At 48.0% G+C, this 12,868-nt stretch overlaps 1 pseudogene across 1 annotated transcript; it reads left to right on the top strand.

Annotated features, from left to right (window-relative positions):
- Nucleotides 1-2,151: 2,151 nt before the first annotated feature.
- On the top strand, nt 2,152-11,334 carry LOC101017623 (annotated as a pseudogene). Its single transcript, XR_004181298.1, has 4 exons — nt 2,152-2,380; nt 3,643-4,002; nt 7,169-7,447; nt 10,835-11,334. The product of XR_004181298.1 is annotated as a pregnancy-specific beta-1-glycoprotein 2-like (transcript).
- The last annotated feature ends 1,534 nt before the right edge of the window (nt 11,335-12,868 follow it).

Raw genomic sequence — 12,868 nt, 5'->3', positions numbered from 1 at the left:
GCCATGGTGACCAAGACCTGACTCTGATGTGAGGCAAAAAAACTTACACCTTAAAAAATGAATGTCAAGGTAACATGACACTATGAGCACTCATGACATCCAGGGACACCAGTAGGGTGTGGTACTGTGCCCTGGAGTCAGAATCCTGGTTTCTGGTCCCTGGGAATGAGAAAATGAAAATGACTTGTCCCTGCTCCCCTGGCATTGATCCTCCCACCCTGCTGCTCCCTCTTCTGCTCCCAAGCCCATGTGCAGTGCTCAGCCCCAGATATCACTGCCCCCCAGGGTATACGCAGTGCCGCCTAGAAACACAAACTCACAGAAGTTGACAAAAATCTGCGTTTGGGACATCCAATTGTGAAAGAGGGAGAACAGCGAATGTAGAACCGCAGAGACCGGCACTCACGGGGCTGAAAGGTGATGCAGCTGCAACATAACATATGGGTGACCTCATGTGAAATGTGCAGATCCTTGAGGAATAAAACACGCCGCCTGGCCTGGGACTAGGGCCACCCACACTTCCCTTGCTGTCCACCAGAGGGCGGCGGAGTCCCTCCCAGCCTGGATCCCAGGGGATGCAGACCTCCCTTAGCAAAACCCAAAGCAAAACCCAAAGGCACCCTCACCAGGGTCACCTCGGCCCAAGTCCTCAGGGCCCTCCATGCTCCCCACACGGACTCTGTCAGCTCCTCCCTGACCTGGAGGCCTCCAACCTGACACCACTCCCTCTGCAGGCAGCTCCTGACCCACACACCTGCTCCTTCCCTGGGATCAGCTAAAAAGACATCTCCCAGGGCAGCGATGGTGCACGCGACGCCATACTGGGCGCTCTCCCCTCGTAACCTCCCTCCATCCTAATCAACTCTTTCTGTCACTGCTCACTAAATGCCCGCCCCTACTCCATCTGTCCTGTTTTCTGGGGCGTCCCAGGCCAAGCCTAGCGCTGACACAGAACAGCGGCTGCCTGAGGGTCTACAGCCTCCCCGGGAATCAGTCAGGCACCCTGTGACCTGTCTGCCCGCTGTACCCTGTGGGGCTCAGAGCGCCTGGATGGTCACACACAGGCACCATCCAGGACGTGGTCACCTACACCCGGCTATCCCTTGGGAAGACAGACCTCTCCTGTGTCCTTGCCGGGAGAAGGGGGTATTATTGCTATTTGCTCCCAGAACACAACTCACCCCCACCCGCCCTCTCAGGGGTGGGCAACGTCCCTCCAGACAGGCTCTCTGGCGACTGCCTGTTCCTCCTCTACAGAGAGCAGCTCGGCCAGGTCAAAACCCTCAGTACAGACCCCTGGGTATGTCAGCACATGGAGGGCTGAGCCCATCACGACCACGGAGTAAGTCGGGATGAATCTCTCCAGTTCTGAAGCCCTGCTCTGTCCCAGGCTCCCCTTCTTGCATCTCAATGAGCCATGTTCCACGGGGTTCCTGGGTAACTCCCCACTTCCTCCTGCACCACCATGGGGAAGGTGTGGTAATCACAGGACAATCAGCTGGACAGAGAAGAGAGGACACCAAGGATGGTCAGGAACAAATGAGAAACCGTGAGCCCCAGCTCAGCCACCAGACCCCAGGGAGCAACAGAGTGACTGAGAACCGTCCCTTTGACCATGGGACTCACAGCCCCCACTGAGCAACCACCACAGGCCTCTCCTCCCAAGAGACATGAGAGATTCATCCTGCACAGCTCCAGGAAGCATAGTTTCCTCTGGGACACCCGGGTCCAGAATGTCTATCCTTGGAAGCTGCAGCCAAGCTAGACACAATTAAAGAAAGGAAGGGTTCCTGTCACCAGGCGACACAGAACTCACCCACAGCACAATGGGGTGTCCCTGTGACAGGGACCTGGTACAGCTCCAGCAAGAGGGCAAAGGGTGCAAATGTGCATCCAGACCCAGACCCATGGGGACAGCAGGAGGCTGAGGCCCAGAACTGTGCTCCAACATACAGGGTATGTGTGTGTCTGCGTGTGTCTCTTTTGTGTGTGTGTTTATGTTTCTGCACACAGTGTGTGTTGAGGATTGGTGACAGAATCACTGCTGAAAAAGACAGAGGCCTCCACAATTCCCAGGGACCTGACACACAGACAAAAGGAAATAGAGAAGGAGGGACAAGGAGGCAGGACTGAGAGGGGAGGGAACAGAGAGGTGTCCTGGGCACAGACCCTGCCCATGAGCCTGAGAGGTGCTCCTGCCCCGGGAAGAGGCTCAGCACAGAAGGAGGAAGGACAGCACAGCTGACAGCCGTGCTCAGAAAGTTTCTGGATCCCAGGCTCATCTCCACAGAGGAGAACACGCAGGCGGCACAAGCCATGGGGAGCCTCTCAGCCCCTCCCTGCACACTGCACATCACCTGGAAGGAGCTCCTGCTCACAGGTGAGGAGAGAACTTCCTGGGAGAGGACAGGAGGAGGAAGCAGAATGATTGAATGGGGTTTCCTGGAGAGGATGGGGTTCTAAGAAATAAAAGAAGCCAGCACTTTGGGAGGCTGAGGTGGGCGGATCATGAGTCCAGGAGTTCAATACCAGTCTGGTCAACACAGTGAAGCCCCGTCTCTGCTAAAAATACAAAAAAGTTAACCAGGTGTGGTGATATGCTCCTGTAATCCTAGCTGCTCGGGAGGCTGAGGCACGAGGTTTGCATGACCCTGGGAGGCAGAGGTGGCAGGGAGCCGAGATGGTGCCACTGCATGTCACCCTGGGAGAGAGTACGAGATTCCGTCTCAAAAAAGAAAGAAAGAAAGAAAGAAAAAACAAAAAACAGGAAAGAAGGCTCTGTTGGAGCCTGGATAGGGGAAAATACACCAGAGAGGGACAGGGGCTAAAACAGGAAAATGACATTGAACCGGAATTGGTAAGAGGTAGGAAAATCTCAAGTGTTCTGTTTTCCAGGTTAATCAGCACCGGACACCACATTTTGTAAAATGATAATAACTATTATCAGATGACACTTCAAATGAAAATATAAACAGGGCATGAAACATTGTCCTCAGCAAAAAACCTCAACAATTGGGGAAAGAATAAAAGAAACAACCCAGGCATGGAGGGCCCTGGGAACTCTCACATCTACAAAAGTCTGCAGCCTGTCCCAGGCACTGGGGTGCAACCAAGATCATAAAAGTCCCTGTCCTTGCGGAGCTCACACTGTCATGGGGAGGAAGACAGACATGCAAAGAGATCTAGAATGTGAGGTCAGGTGTTGACAAGTGCTCTGGAGGGAGCAGAGCAGGGAAAGGTCAGAAAGGGAAGACCCAGGGTCTCTGAAGGAGGTGTCAGGAAAGAAGTCTAAGGATGCCCTGATGTGAGCAGGACCTGAGGGTGTTGTGGAGGGAGCCATGAAGATCCCTGGGGAAGAGGATTCCAAACAGAAAAATGCCAAGGTCAGAAGGGTTGAAGGAATGGGGGTCATGTTGCTGACTTTCACCCAGTAGGATAGTAGGACACACACACACACAAACACACACACACGCAAACACACACACAGACACAAAGGGGTGTGTGTGTGTCCTACTGTCCTACTGGGGTGTGTGTGTATCTTCAAGGCTGATAATTGAAGAAATCTTCTCAGGACCCAGGGCTCAATGCTTTCACCCCCATACATAGGTCTCAATATTGACTGATGCGCTCTCCACCTCCTAGCATCACTTTTAATCTTCTGGAACCCACCCACCACTGCTCAAGTCACAATTGAAGCCCAGCCAACCAAAGTTTCCGAGGGGAACGATGTTCTTCTACTTGTCCACAATTTGCCCCAGAATCTTACTGGCTACATCTGATACAAAGGGCAAAAAACGGACCTCCACCTTTACGTTACATCATATGTAATAGACGCTGAAACAATTATATTTGGGCCTGCATACAGTGGACGAGAAACAGTATATTCCAATGCATCCCTGCTGATCCAGAATGTCACCCGGAAGGACACAGGATCCTACACCATAGAAATCATAAAGCGAGGTGATAGGACTGAAGGAGAAACTGGACATTACACCTTATACCGTGAGTGATTCCATATGATCCCTGGGTGTGGGGGAGCGGGGTCACTTCTACTTTGCACACACAGGACTGTCAGGCCTAGACTGTGGCTGTGTCCCACTCTGCATTATGTCCCATGTTGGGGTTTTGGCATTTAGTGCAGGATACACACAGAGGAGACAAACTTCAGCAGATCAGAATTCCTTTCCTGCCTCCAGACCCTGCAGACACTTGCTGCACAGGAAGGACAGTCTGATGGGGGGGGAGGGTGCTCAGCAGGAGGAGATCAGTCTCAGCCAAGCACCTCATGTCCTCTTCATAAACTTGACCCTGAGAAAGACCCTGGAGAACTGAGCAGGGCTTTGCCAAAGAGGACCCCTGAGATACTCTCAGAGAAGCTCAGCCCAAGAAGCCTCAACCCCAGACCCCTGTCCCTAAATCCTTACTCCAGATAAAGCTGAGGAGCCTGTGCCATGGCTGGGTTGTGGCAGGGCTTACTGGGACCAAGGATTTACCAGTTGTCTGAGGACTGTGTCTCCTGGAGCTGCTCACTGCCAGGGCTCAGCCCTCAGAGCCTCATCTGGGCAAGGACAGAACTTTCTTCACCTGAGACTCAGAGTGGAGAGGACAGAAAGACAAGCTTTGTAGGCCATCAGCCAACTGCCTTGTGAGGCTTAGGACACTCCATAGAAAGTCTAATGTCCCCAGAAGCAGAAACAGAAGAGAGAAAATGTACCTGGCAGCAGCTTGTCCACAGGGATCTGACCTAAAGGTGCTCTCTCATGGAAGTGAATAATAATAAATACTGTTTGTGTGAACACTTCCACTGTGCCAAGCATTAGGTCAGGTGACTGTGAAGAATTTACAATTTATTCACAGATAGCACAAAAAGTCACAGTCCATTTGCCATTTAGCTTATTTGACTGAGAGAAAACTGAGGCACAGGAAGGCACAGTCACTGAACCAGAGTCACACAAACACAAAAGGCAGATCAGGGTCACATGAGGTCTGTCTGCAGCCACAGGCCCATCCTCTCCTCCACCAGAAGTGAGGGCTTATTGGGTTTCGAGGACCCCATAGTCATTTATTGGTTCAAATCCTCTCTTCTTAGGCATCCAAACCTCAGAGGAGTGAGAGCAAATGGTCAGCTGATTAGTCTGTTCTCCAAACTAAATCACCTGCCTCAACTGTCAGAGTCAGTGCAAAATATGTCCAGGCCTCCCCCTCAGATCTTCAGCCCTATCACTGGACCTGAAATCCTGTGTTTCCCAAAGTGTCCATGTCACTGGCATGACAAGATAAAGGAGAGGAGCTTGTATTCTTTCCCACTCATGCCCTGCACCAGCTCAAGTCCAGTGAGAGACACACAGTCAGGTGCTCTCACATAACAAATGAAGGAATTGAATGAAGAAATGAGTGATTCATAACCTCTTTAGAGACTGGATCTCACATGTAGAATCCTAAGAGGTTCTAGCCACACCTGTCCCTTCTCCTTCAGAGGCTGACGCCCATGTTTCATCCCCCTACTAACTCTTGCCATTAAAGACACTCCACCTCATGTAACTCTGAAGTTCCTTGGGCACTGGAAGGTTTTCAGGGCTCCCTAGTCCTGGACTGTGGAAATGGGGACACCTAGTCCCTGGGGTCTCTGAAGTCACTGTAGCCCCCACTGTTCACTGCCATGCTGTCTCTACCTCTCTCTGCTTCTCTGTGTCCCTCATCTTCCTCCCACTTCATTCTAACTGGCAAGCCCTGCCCTGCACAGCTTCTTCCTCCACTCCTAGCCCTTCCCCAGACACTCCCTCTAACTAGGCTGACTGTTCTATTCCCTTCCTGCTAACACTGTGGAATGGCCCACCTCCCAGGAAATGGGAAATGTGCAGAAATCACCTGGAGTTGCCACTCCTGCCAGGCTTCATCTTGAGCTAATGTCCCCAGGTCCCTAAGAGAATAAGCTTCCACTGTATCCCCATCCAGAGCTCTTTCCCTTTGTGAGGTTGTTCTGTGGACAAGACCGTGGGACAGGGATAGACAACTCCTCCATCCACTCTTATAATTCCCAGACAAGTTTTTCTGGCCTCCTGCACAAACAAAACCAATTGATCCAGATGGTGATTTGCAGTAAATGAAGATTTTAATGACTCCAAGTCTGCCAAACAGGACGACGGAGGTTTATTATTACTCAAATCAGCCTCCCTAGTGGATCAGGGGTTAGAGATTTTCAAGGATAGTTTCAGGGACACAGGAGTAAAAAATGGGTACTGCTGATTGTTTGCGGATGGAATCATGCGGGCGGAGGGAAATGATCTGTTTGCGCTTGAATCCATCTCTAGGTGGGGACCACATGACTGGCAGAGCCTTTAGTCATGGGTATGGATGAGATCAGTGGGTTACCAGAATGCAAAGAATGAGAAACATCTCAAAAGACCAATCTCAGGTTCTACAATAGTGATGTTATCTAGAGCAGCAATTAGTTACAAATTTTGTAAACTCTGACCAAATAACATTTGATAAGTAAGGGATTATAGAAACTGTGCCTACATTTTAGCAGAATTCAGTTCCCTCCTATAATCTTACTCTCATGGTCTTCACCAGTTTTAAAGGCAATCCCTGGGCAAAATAAGGGTATTAGTTTTAGGGAGAAACTATTATTCTTGCTTCAAAGTTAAACCATACACTAAATTCCTCCCATGGTTAGCCTAGCCTTCGTCCAACAATGAGTACACAAAGGGTTTAAGGACAATGGGAAGTTCCATCATCTATATCTAGGATATCCTTGGAAAGGGAAGCTGCAGAGAAAACATACCTTGGGGGGCAAAGTAAGACTGAAACTAAGACGATTCCAGTACTGCATGCTCCAGGTGAGGAACACAAGGTGAGCCAGACAGGCAGTTGGAGAGGGAGGGACTCACAGAGGCACCAGGGGCTGTGACTGCTGGTCCCATATCTTTCCATGACCCAATGATGCTGCTCAATTCACACTTGAGAAAGTCTGTGTTTCTCCCACATAAAGCAGGCAGCCTCACAATCTCTGAGCCCTCATATTGCCATCCGTCTTGTAACACACACACAACTGCCATGGGCTTTTAAGGACTTGTGTGGGCTGAGAGTTGGGAAAGGCCATCCCTGTATGTCTTTGGAGGCATCAAAGGTGCAACACAGGGCAACCTTCTCTCTGTTATCTGCACAGTGGAGACTCCCAAGCCCTCCATCTCCAGCAGCAACTTAAACCCCAGGGAGGCCGTGGAGACTGTCATCTTATCCTGTGATCCTGACACTCAGGACACAAGCTACCGGTGGTGGATAAATGGTCAGAGCCTCCGTAACAGTCGCACGTTGCAGCTGTCCAAAAACAACAGGACCCTCACTCTATTTGTTGTCACAAAGGATACTGCAGGACCCTATGAATGTGAAATGAAGAATCCAGTGAGTGCCAGCCGCAGTGACCCAGTCACCCTGAATCTCCTCTGTGAGTATCTTCTGTTCCTCTGTGAGCCAGGCTGCCATCCCAAATACACATGGCCAGAGGCCAGGCCTCCCAGTCCCTCTCAGGTCCAATACAGACACTTTTACTCCTGGACATCAAAGCTGGCCATGAGTACTAAGAGTAGGCTTAGGCTTGATCAACAACAAGAAAAGGCTGCTACTGTCATGGGAGAATCATGGTCCACAGCTTATGATGGGAGAAATGGGTGGATGTCTCAGGCTCCAGATCAGCGAACACAGCAGGGATTTGACTGGGACTTCAGTGTTGTGACTTAGCTCACAGGGTCACTGTGGCCCTTCCACAGACCAGGATTTTCCCTTCCCTCTGACAACATCTCCTGTGATTTCTTCTCTTTGCTCCAGATGGCCTGGATACCCCCACCATTTCTTCTTCATACACCTATTACCACACAGGGGAGTCCCCAAGCTCTCCTGCCTCACAGACTCTCACCCACTGGCACAGCATTCTTGGCTGACTGATGGGAAGTTCCAGCAATCAGCACAAGTGTTCTTTATCCCCCAAACCACTAAAACATATAGAGGGGTCTATATCTGTTTCATGCATAACTCAGCCACTGGTGGAACAAATTTCATAATCAAGAAGATCATAGTCCCTGGTAAGTGGATCCCTGGAGCATTGGCAATATGTTTTCCAGTGAAGCCTATCTGGCTATCAGGGAAGAGCCACATGCCCTCTGCAAAGGGAGAGGGAAAATCAAAATCCCAGGACAGGGAATATGTTTTTGCTCCAAAACCACCAGCTTTTGCATGTATCCTTCACTCATTTTAGATCATTCTTTAGACTATACACTAACAATGAACAATGTGAAAGAAAATTCAGAAAAGAACTTCCATTCACATTAACATCAAAAGGAATAAAATATTTTGGAATAAGTTTAACCAAAAAGGTCTAAGGGTTATACCCTGAAAACAACAAAACATTACTGAAAGAAATTAAACACGACATCAATACATGGAAAGACATTTCATTCTCGCGAATTGGAAGAATCAATATTGTTAGTAAGACAATACTACTCAAATTGAGCTCCAGATTCAACACATCCGCTACCAGAATCCCAGTAACATTTTTTGCAGAATTACAAAAATCTGTCCAAAATCTGACCTGACAGGCTCTTATTAATGATGGCCACAAGAAAGACACTGAGAAAAAGATGCAACCATGAAAAGGTGGAAACTTTTGATGACATAGAAAATAGCAATCAGCCTCTCTCACATCCCAAATCCCTCAAAAATACACGAGTGCAGCATGGCCAATATGGAATTGCCCAAAAACTAATCACCAAGCTAGAAACGTAGTGAGAGAAAAAAAAAAAAAAAGGCAAGAATTTGTTTGGCTTATCACCTCCCACTTTGGCATACTAATCTGATGCTGAAAAGAAATGTTCACTGGAGCATTTCAGATTTTGAATCCTTCAGATTTGGGATGCCAAACCAGTAACTATATGACAAATATTTCAGAATCAAGAAATGTCAGAAATCCAAAACACTTTTTGTCCTCAGTCTTATGCATAAGAAATACTCAATTTGTGAGAATTGTAGGCATCAAGCTGTACAGCAGATCTCTAGAACCTCCCCGTCTTGCATAACTCAAATTGCACACCCATGAACAACTTCTGATTCTTCCCAGTCTCAGCTCCTGGCAACCAGCAGTCACTTCTCAGATTCACTCTGGAATCCACTTACATGAGGTCCCTAGAGTAGTAAAACAAATGGAATCGGAGAGTAGAGTGTTTAATGAAAGAAAATATTTGCAAAACTTCTCCCCAAATTTGTCTCATATCCATCAAACACACATGATCCATGAGTACTAGATTTCCAGCAGTTCATTCCCACCCTTTCCACCAGTCAGTTCTGCATTTACAAATGTCCACATGTGTTTCTGGAAAGATCCACATAGTCCTCACCTGTCCTCTGCAGAAGGAGAAGAAACTTAAAGAACCCAAAACAGGGAACATGGTTCTGCTCCCAAGCCACTAGCTCTTGCCTGTCCCCTTCACTCTTTCTAGATCACTCCTTGCACTCTGCTCTATCTTTGGAGGTCACTGGCTCAAGTAAGTCATCATGAAACACCTGCAGAAAACTGCCCCACCTTGTGCCTCCACTGCCTGATGACTGAACTGACCTCAAGGCTTGACTCTGGTCTCCCCTGTCTTATTTCTGCTGAAACATCCAGTCCCAGGCCAGGCTGCTCAGTATCTTCAGGATTTGAGGACAATGGGAAGTCCCATTATTACTCATCTCCAGAATATCCTTGGAAATGGAAACTGCAGAGAAATCACATCTAGAGGGGCAAAGTAGGATGGAATTTGGAAGGGGCACAGCAGTTGTACATTCCAGGTAAGGAACCCAAGGTGAGCCAGCTGGTCAGTTGATTAGAGAGGGACTGGAAAGGGTACCTGGGCCTGTGACTCCCACTGATGTGTCTGTCCATGACCCAACACTGCTACTCAATTCACACTTGAGAAAGTCTGTGCTTCCCTAAGACAGAGCAGGCAGCCTCACAGTCTTTGAGCCCTTAGATCATCATGCATCTGTCTTGTGACACATGCACCAGCTGTTGACTTTCAAGGACTCAGGAGGGCTGAGAGGTGGGGGATGCCAACTCTGATTGAAGGATGCCTGTGGAGGAATCAAAGGTGCCACACCGGACAATCTTCTCTCTGTTGTCCACACAGCAGAGCTGCCCAAGCCCTACATCACCAGCAAAAACTTCAACCCCATGGAGAATAAGAATTCTGTAGCCTTAACTTGTGAACCTAAGACTCAGGGCTACACCTACATGTGGTGGGGAAATGGTCAGAGCCTCCCGGTCAGTCCCAGGCTAAAGCAACTCGGTGAAAACAGGATCCTCATTGTACCCAATGTCACAAGAAATGGCACAGGAACCTATGAATGTGAAATATGGGACCAAGTTGGTAGCATCTGCAGTGACCAGTCACCCTGGATGTCCTCTATATCTTTGTTTCCTCTGTGGGCCAGGCCACCAGCTTAAATCCAAACGACCAGAGACCAGACATCTCAGTCTATCTAAGGTCCAAGTACAGACAATTTTATTTCTGGACACCCGAGGGGGACATGACTCCCTGCCCTGGGAAAACCTGGGTAGGCACAGCCTTAACCAAGAATATAAGGGGAGGGGATGCTCTTGTCATGGGAGACTTGGGGTCTACAACCTGTGATGGGAGAAACAGGTGAATACCTCAGGCCTTGGCTCAGTGAACACAGAAGGGGTTTGGCTGGGACTTAAGGGTGTGTCTTGGCTCAGGGGGACACTGTGTCAATTTAAGAGATCAGGAGCATCCCCTTCCCTTGGATGACATCACCTGTGGCTTTATTCCCTTTACTCCAGATGGTCCAGACGTCCCCAGGATTTTCCCTTCATTGATCGACTACCGTTCAGGAGAAAACCTCTACTTGTCATGCTTCGCGTACTCTAATCCACCGGCAGAGTATACTTGGATGATAAATGGGAAGTTTCTGCAATCAGGACCAAGGCTCTATATCCCCAAAATTACTACAAAGCATAGCGGGCTCTATCGTTGCTGTGCTCGTAACTCAGCCACTGGCAGCGAACGTTCCACATTAGAGACGATCAGAGTCTCAGGTAAGTGGATCCCTGCATCATTGGCAATAGGGCTTTAGGTGGAGTCTATCTGGCTTTCAGAGAAGAGTCAGGAAAACATTTTTATTCCCAGTCTGTGTCCCATGGGCAGAAGCAAATCCTAAATTCTCCTCTTGAACCCTCCCAATTTGTCTCTACAGACTCTCTTCTCCTTGTTTTCCTGTTTTCTAATGGCTGACTTTGTATTCAGTCTAAGAAGGGTGGGGAGGGGGCTTTTTCAGCCCTGAGCCCTGTGTTGGAAGAGGCTTCACAGAGGGACATGAAGGAGAGTCCTCAAGGTCAGGTTGCTTCTCAGTGTCACCAACACATACCTTTCTGCCACATCTTTGTTTCTTTCACCTACTCCATGAGCTACAAGGAATATCTGAGGCTTTGAAACATTTTTCCCCAAATTTTTCACATTTTTCCCCCAAATGAGAGGAGGAAGTCCCTTGGCTGAGAGGAGCAGCTCAGACTGCTCCCTGCTCTGCTCCGGGCTTCTCCAGTGACTGGCCCTGCCTGACTCCACCTAGGGTGGGACCAGCATGTATGGAGAAAGAGCCCTGGTGGCCTGTCCTGAATTCGGATAAATCGAGCTGCCAGTTGAAGATAAGCCAAGGCTGCAGGGAAACAAGACGAGAGGGAGCCTTGGGGCAGACCCTTGAGCTGTGTCCTGGCTCTGAAGTCACAGGCTGTATGAGGCTGTGCGCACAGCACGTGGGACACAGCACAGAGGATAGTAAGTGATGCACACTTGGAGAAATAGGGAGATTCACCTCTGGGCCTCTGCATGGCAGGAAAGGGGCAATGCCAAAAAAAATGTATTTATAGAGTGTAAGACTACCAGGACACTTTATATATCTATTATAAGACTTATCATTAACTATTTTTAAGTGTGCAACTTAGTGTTGTGTAACCATCACACTATCCATTTCCAGAACTTTTTCCTTTTACCATATTAAACCTCTGTACCCAATAAACAGTAACTCTCACTCCTTCTCCCCCTAACTCTTAGCATCCACCATGCTAGTTTCTGTCTCTACATAACTGGCTATTCTATCTTTCATAAATGGAATTATATAATAATTATCCTTTTGTGTCTGGCTTATTTCAGTTAGCATAATGTCTTCAAGGTTCATCCATTTTGCATGATGTATTAGAATTTTATTCCTTTTTAAGGTTAAATAACATTTTTCGATGTATAGATATACCTCATTTGCCTACCCACTTATCTTTCAATGGACTTTTCCGTTGTTTCCATTTTTTGGCTATTGTGAGTAATGTTTCTCTGAATATCAGTGTGCAAATATTTGTTCAAATTTCTTTCAATTCTATAGGGAGTATGTCCAGAAGTGGAATTGCTGGATCAAATGGTAATTTATTGTTTAATTTCTTGAGAAACAGCCACACCACTTTTTACAGTGGCTATAACATTTCCCATTCTCATCAGCAATGTACTAGAGCTCCAATTTTTCCACCTATTTGAAAAGACTTGTTGTTTTGTGTTGCTGTCATTGTTGTTGTTTATCAAAGCCATCCTTAAGTGTGTGAGGTGGTGCAACACTGTGGTTTTGATTTGCATATCTCTAAGTATTCGTGACGCTGAGGAACTTTGCATGGGCTTATTGGATATTTGTATATCTTCCTTGGAGAAAACTCTATTTTAATCCTTTGTTAATTTTTTTTTTTTTTTTTTTTTTTTTTTTTTTTTGAGACGGAGTCTCACTCTGTCGCCCAGGCTGGAGTGCAGTGGCCGGATCTCAGCTCACTGCAAGCTCTGCC

The sequence above is a fragment of the Papio anubis genome, unplaced genomic scaffold, assembly GCF_008728515.1.
Source record: "Papio anubis isolate 15944 unplaced genomic scaffold, Panubis1.0 scaffold152, whole genome shotgun sequence".
Classification (NCBI taxonomy): domain Eukaryota; kingdom Metazoa; phylum Chordata; class Mammalia; order Primates; family Cercopithecidae; genus Papio; species Papio anubis.
This window is presented reverse-complemented; position numbering and strand designations above follow the sequence as displayed.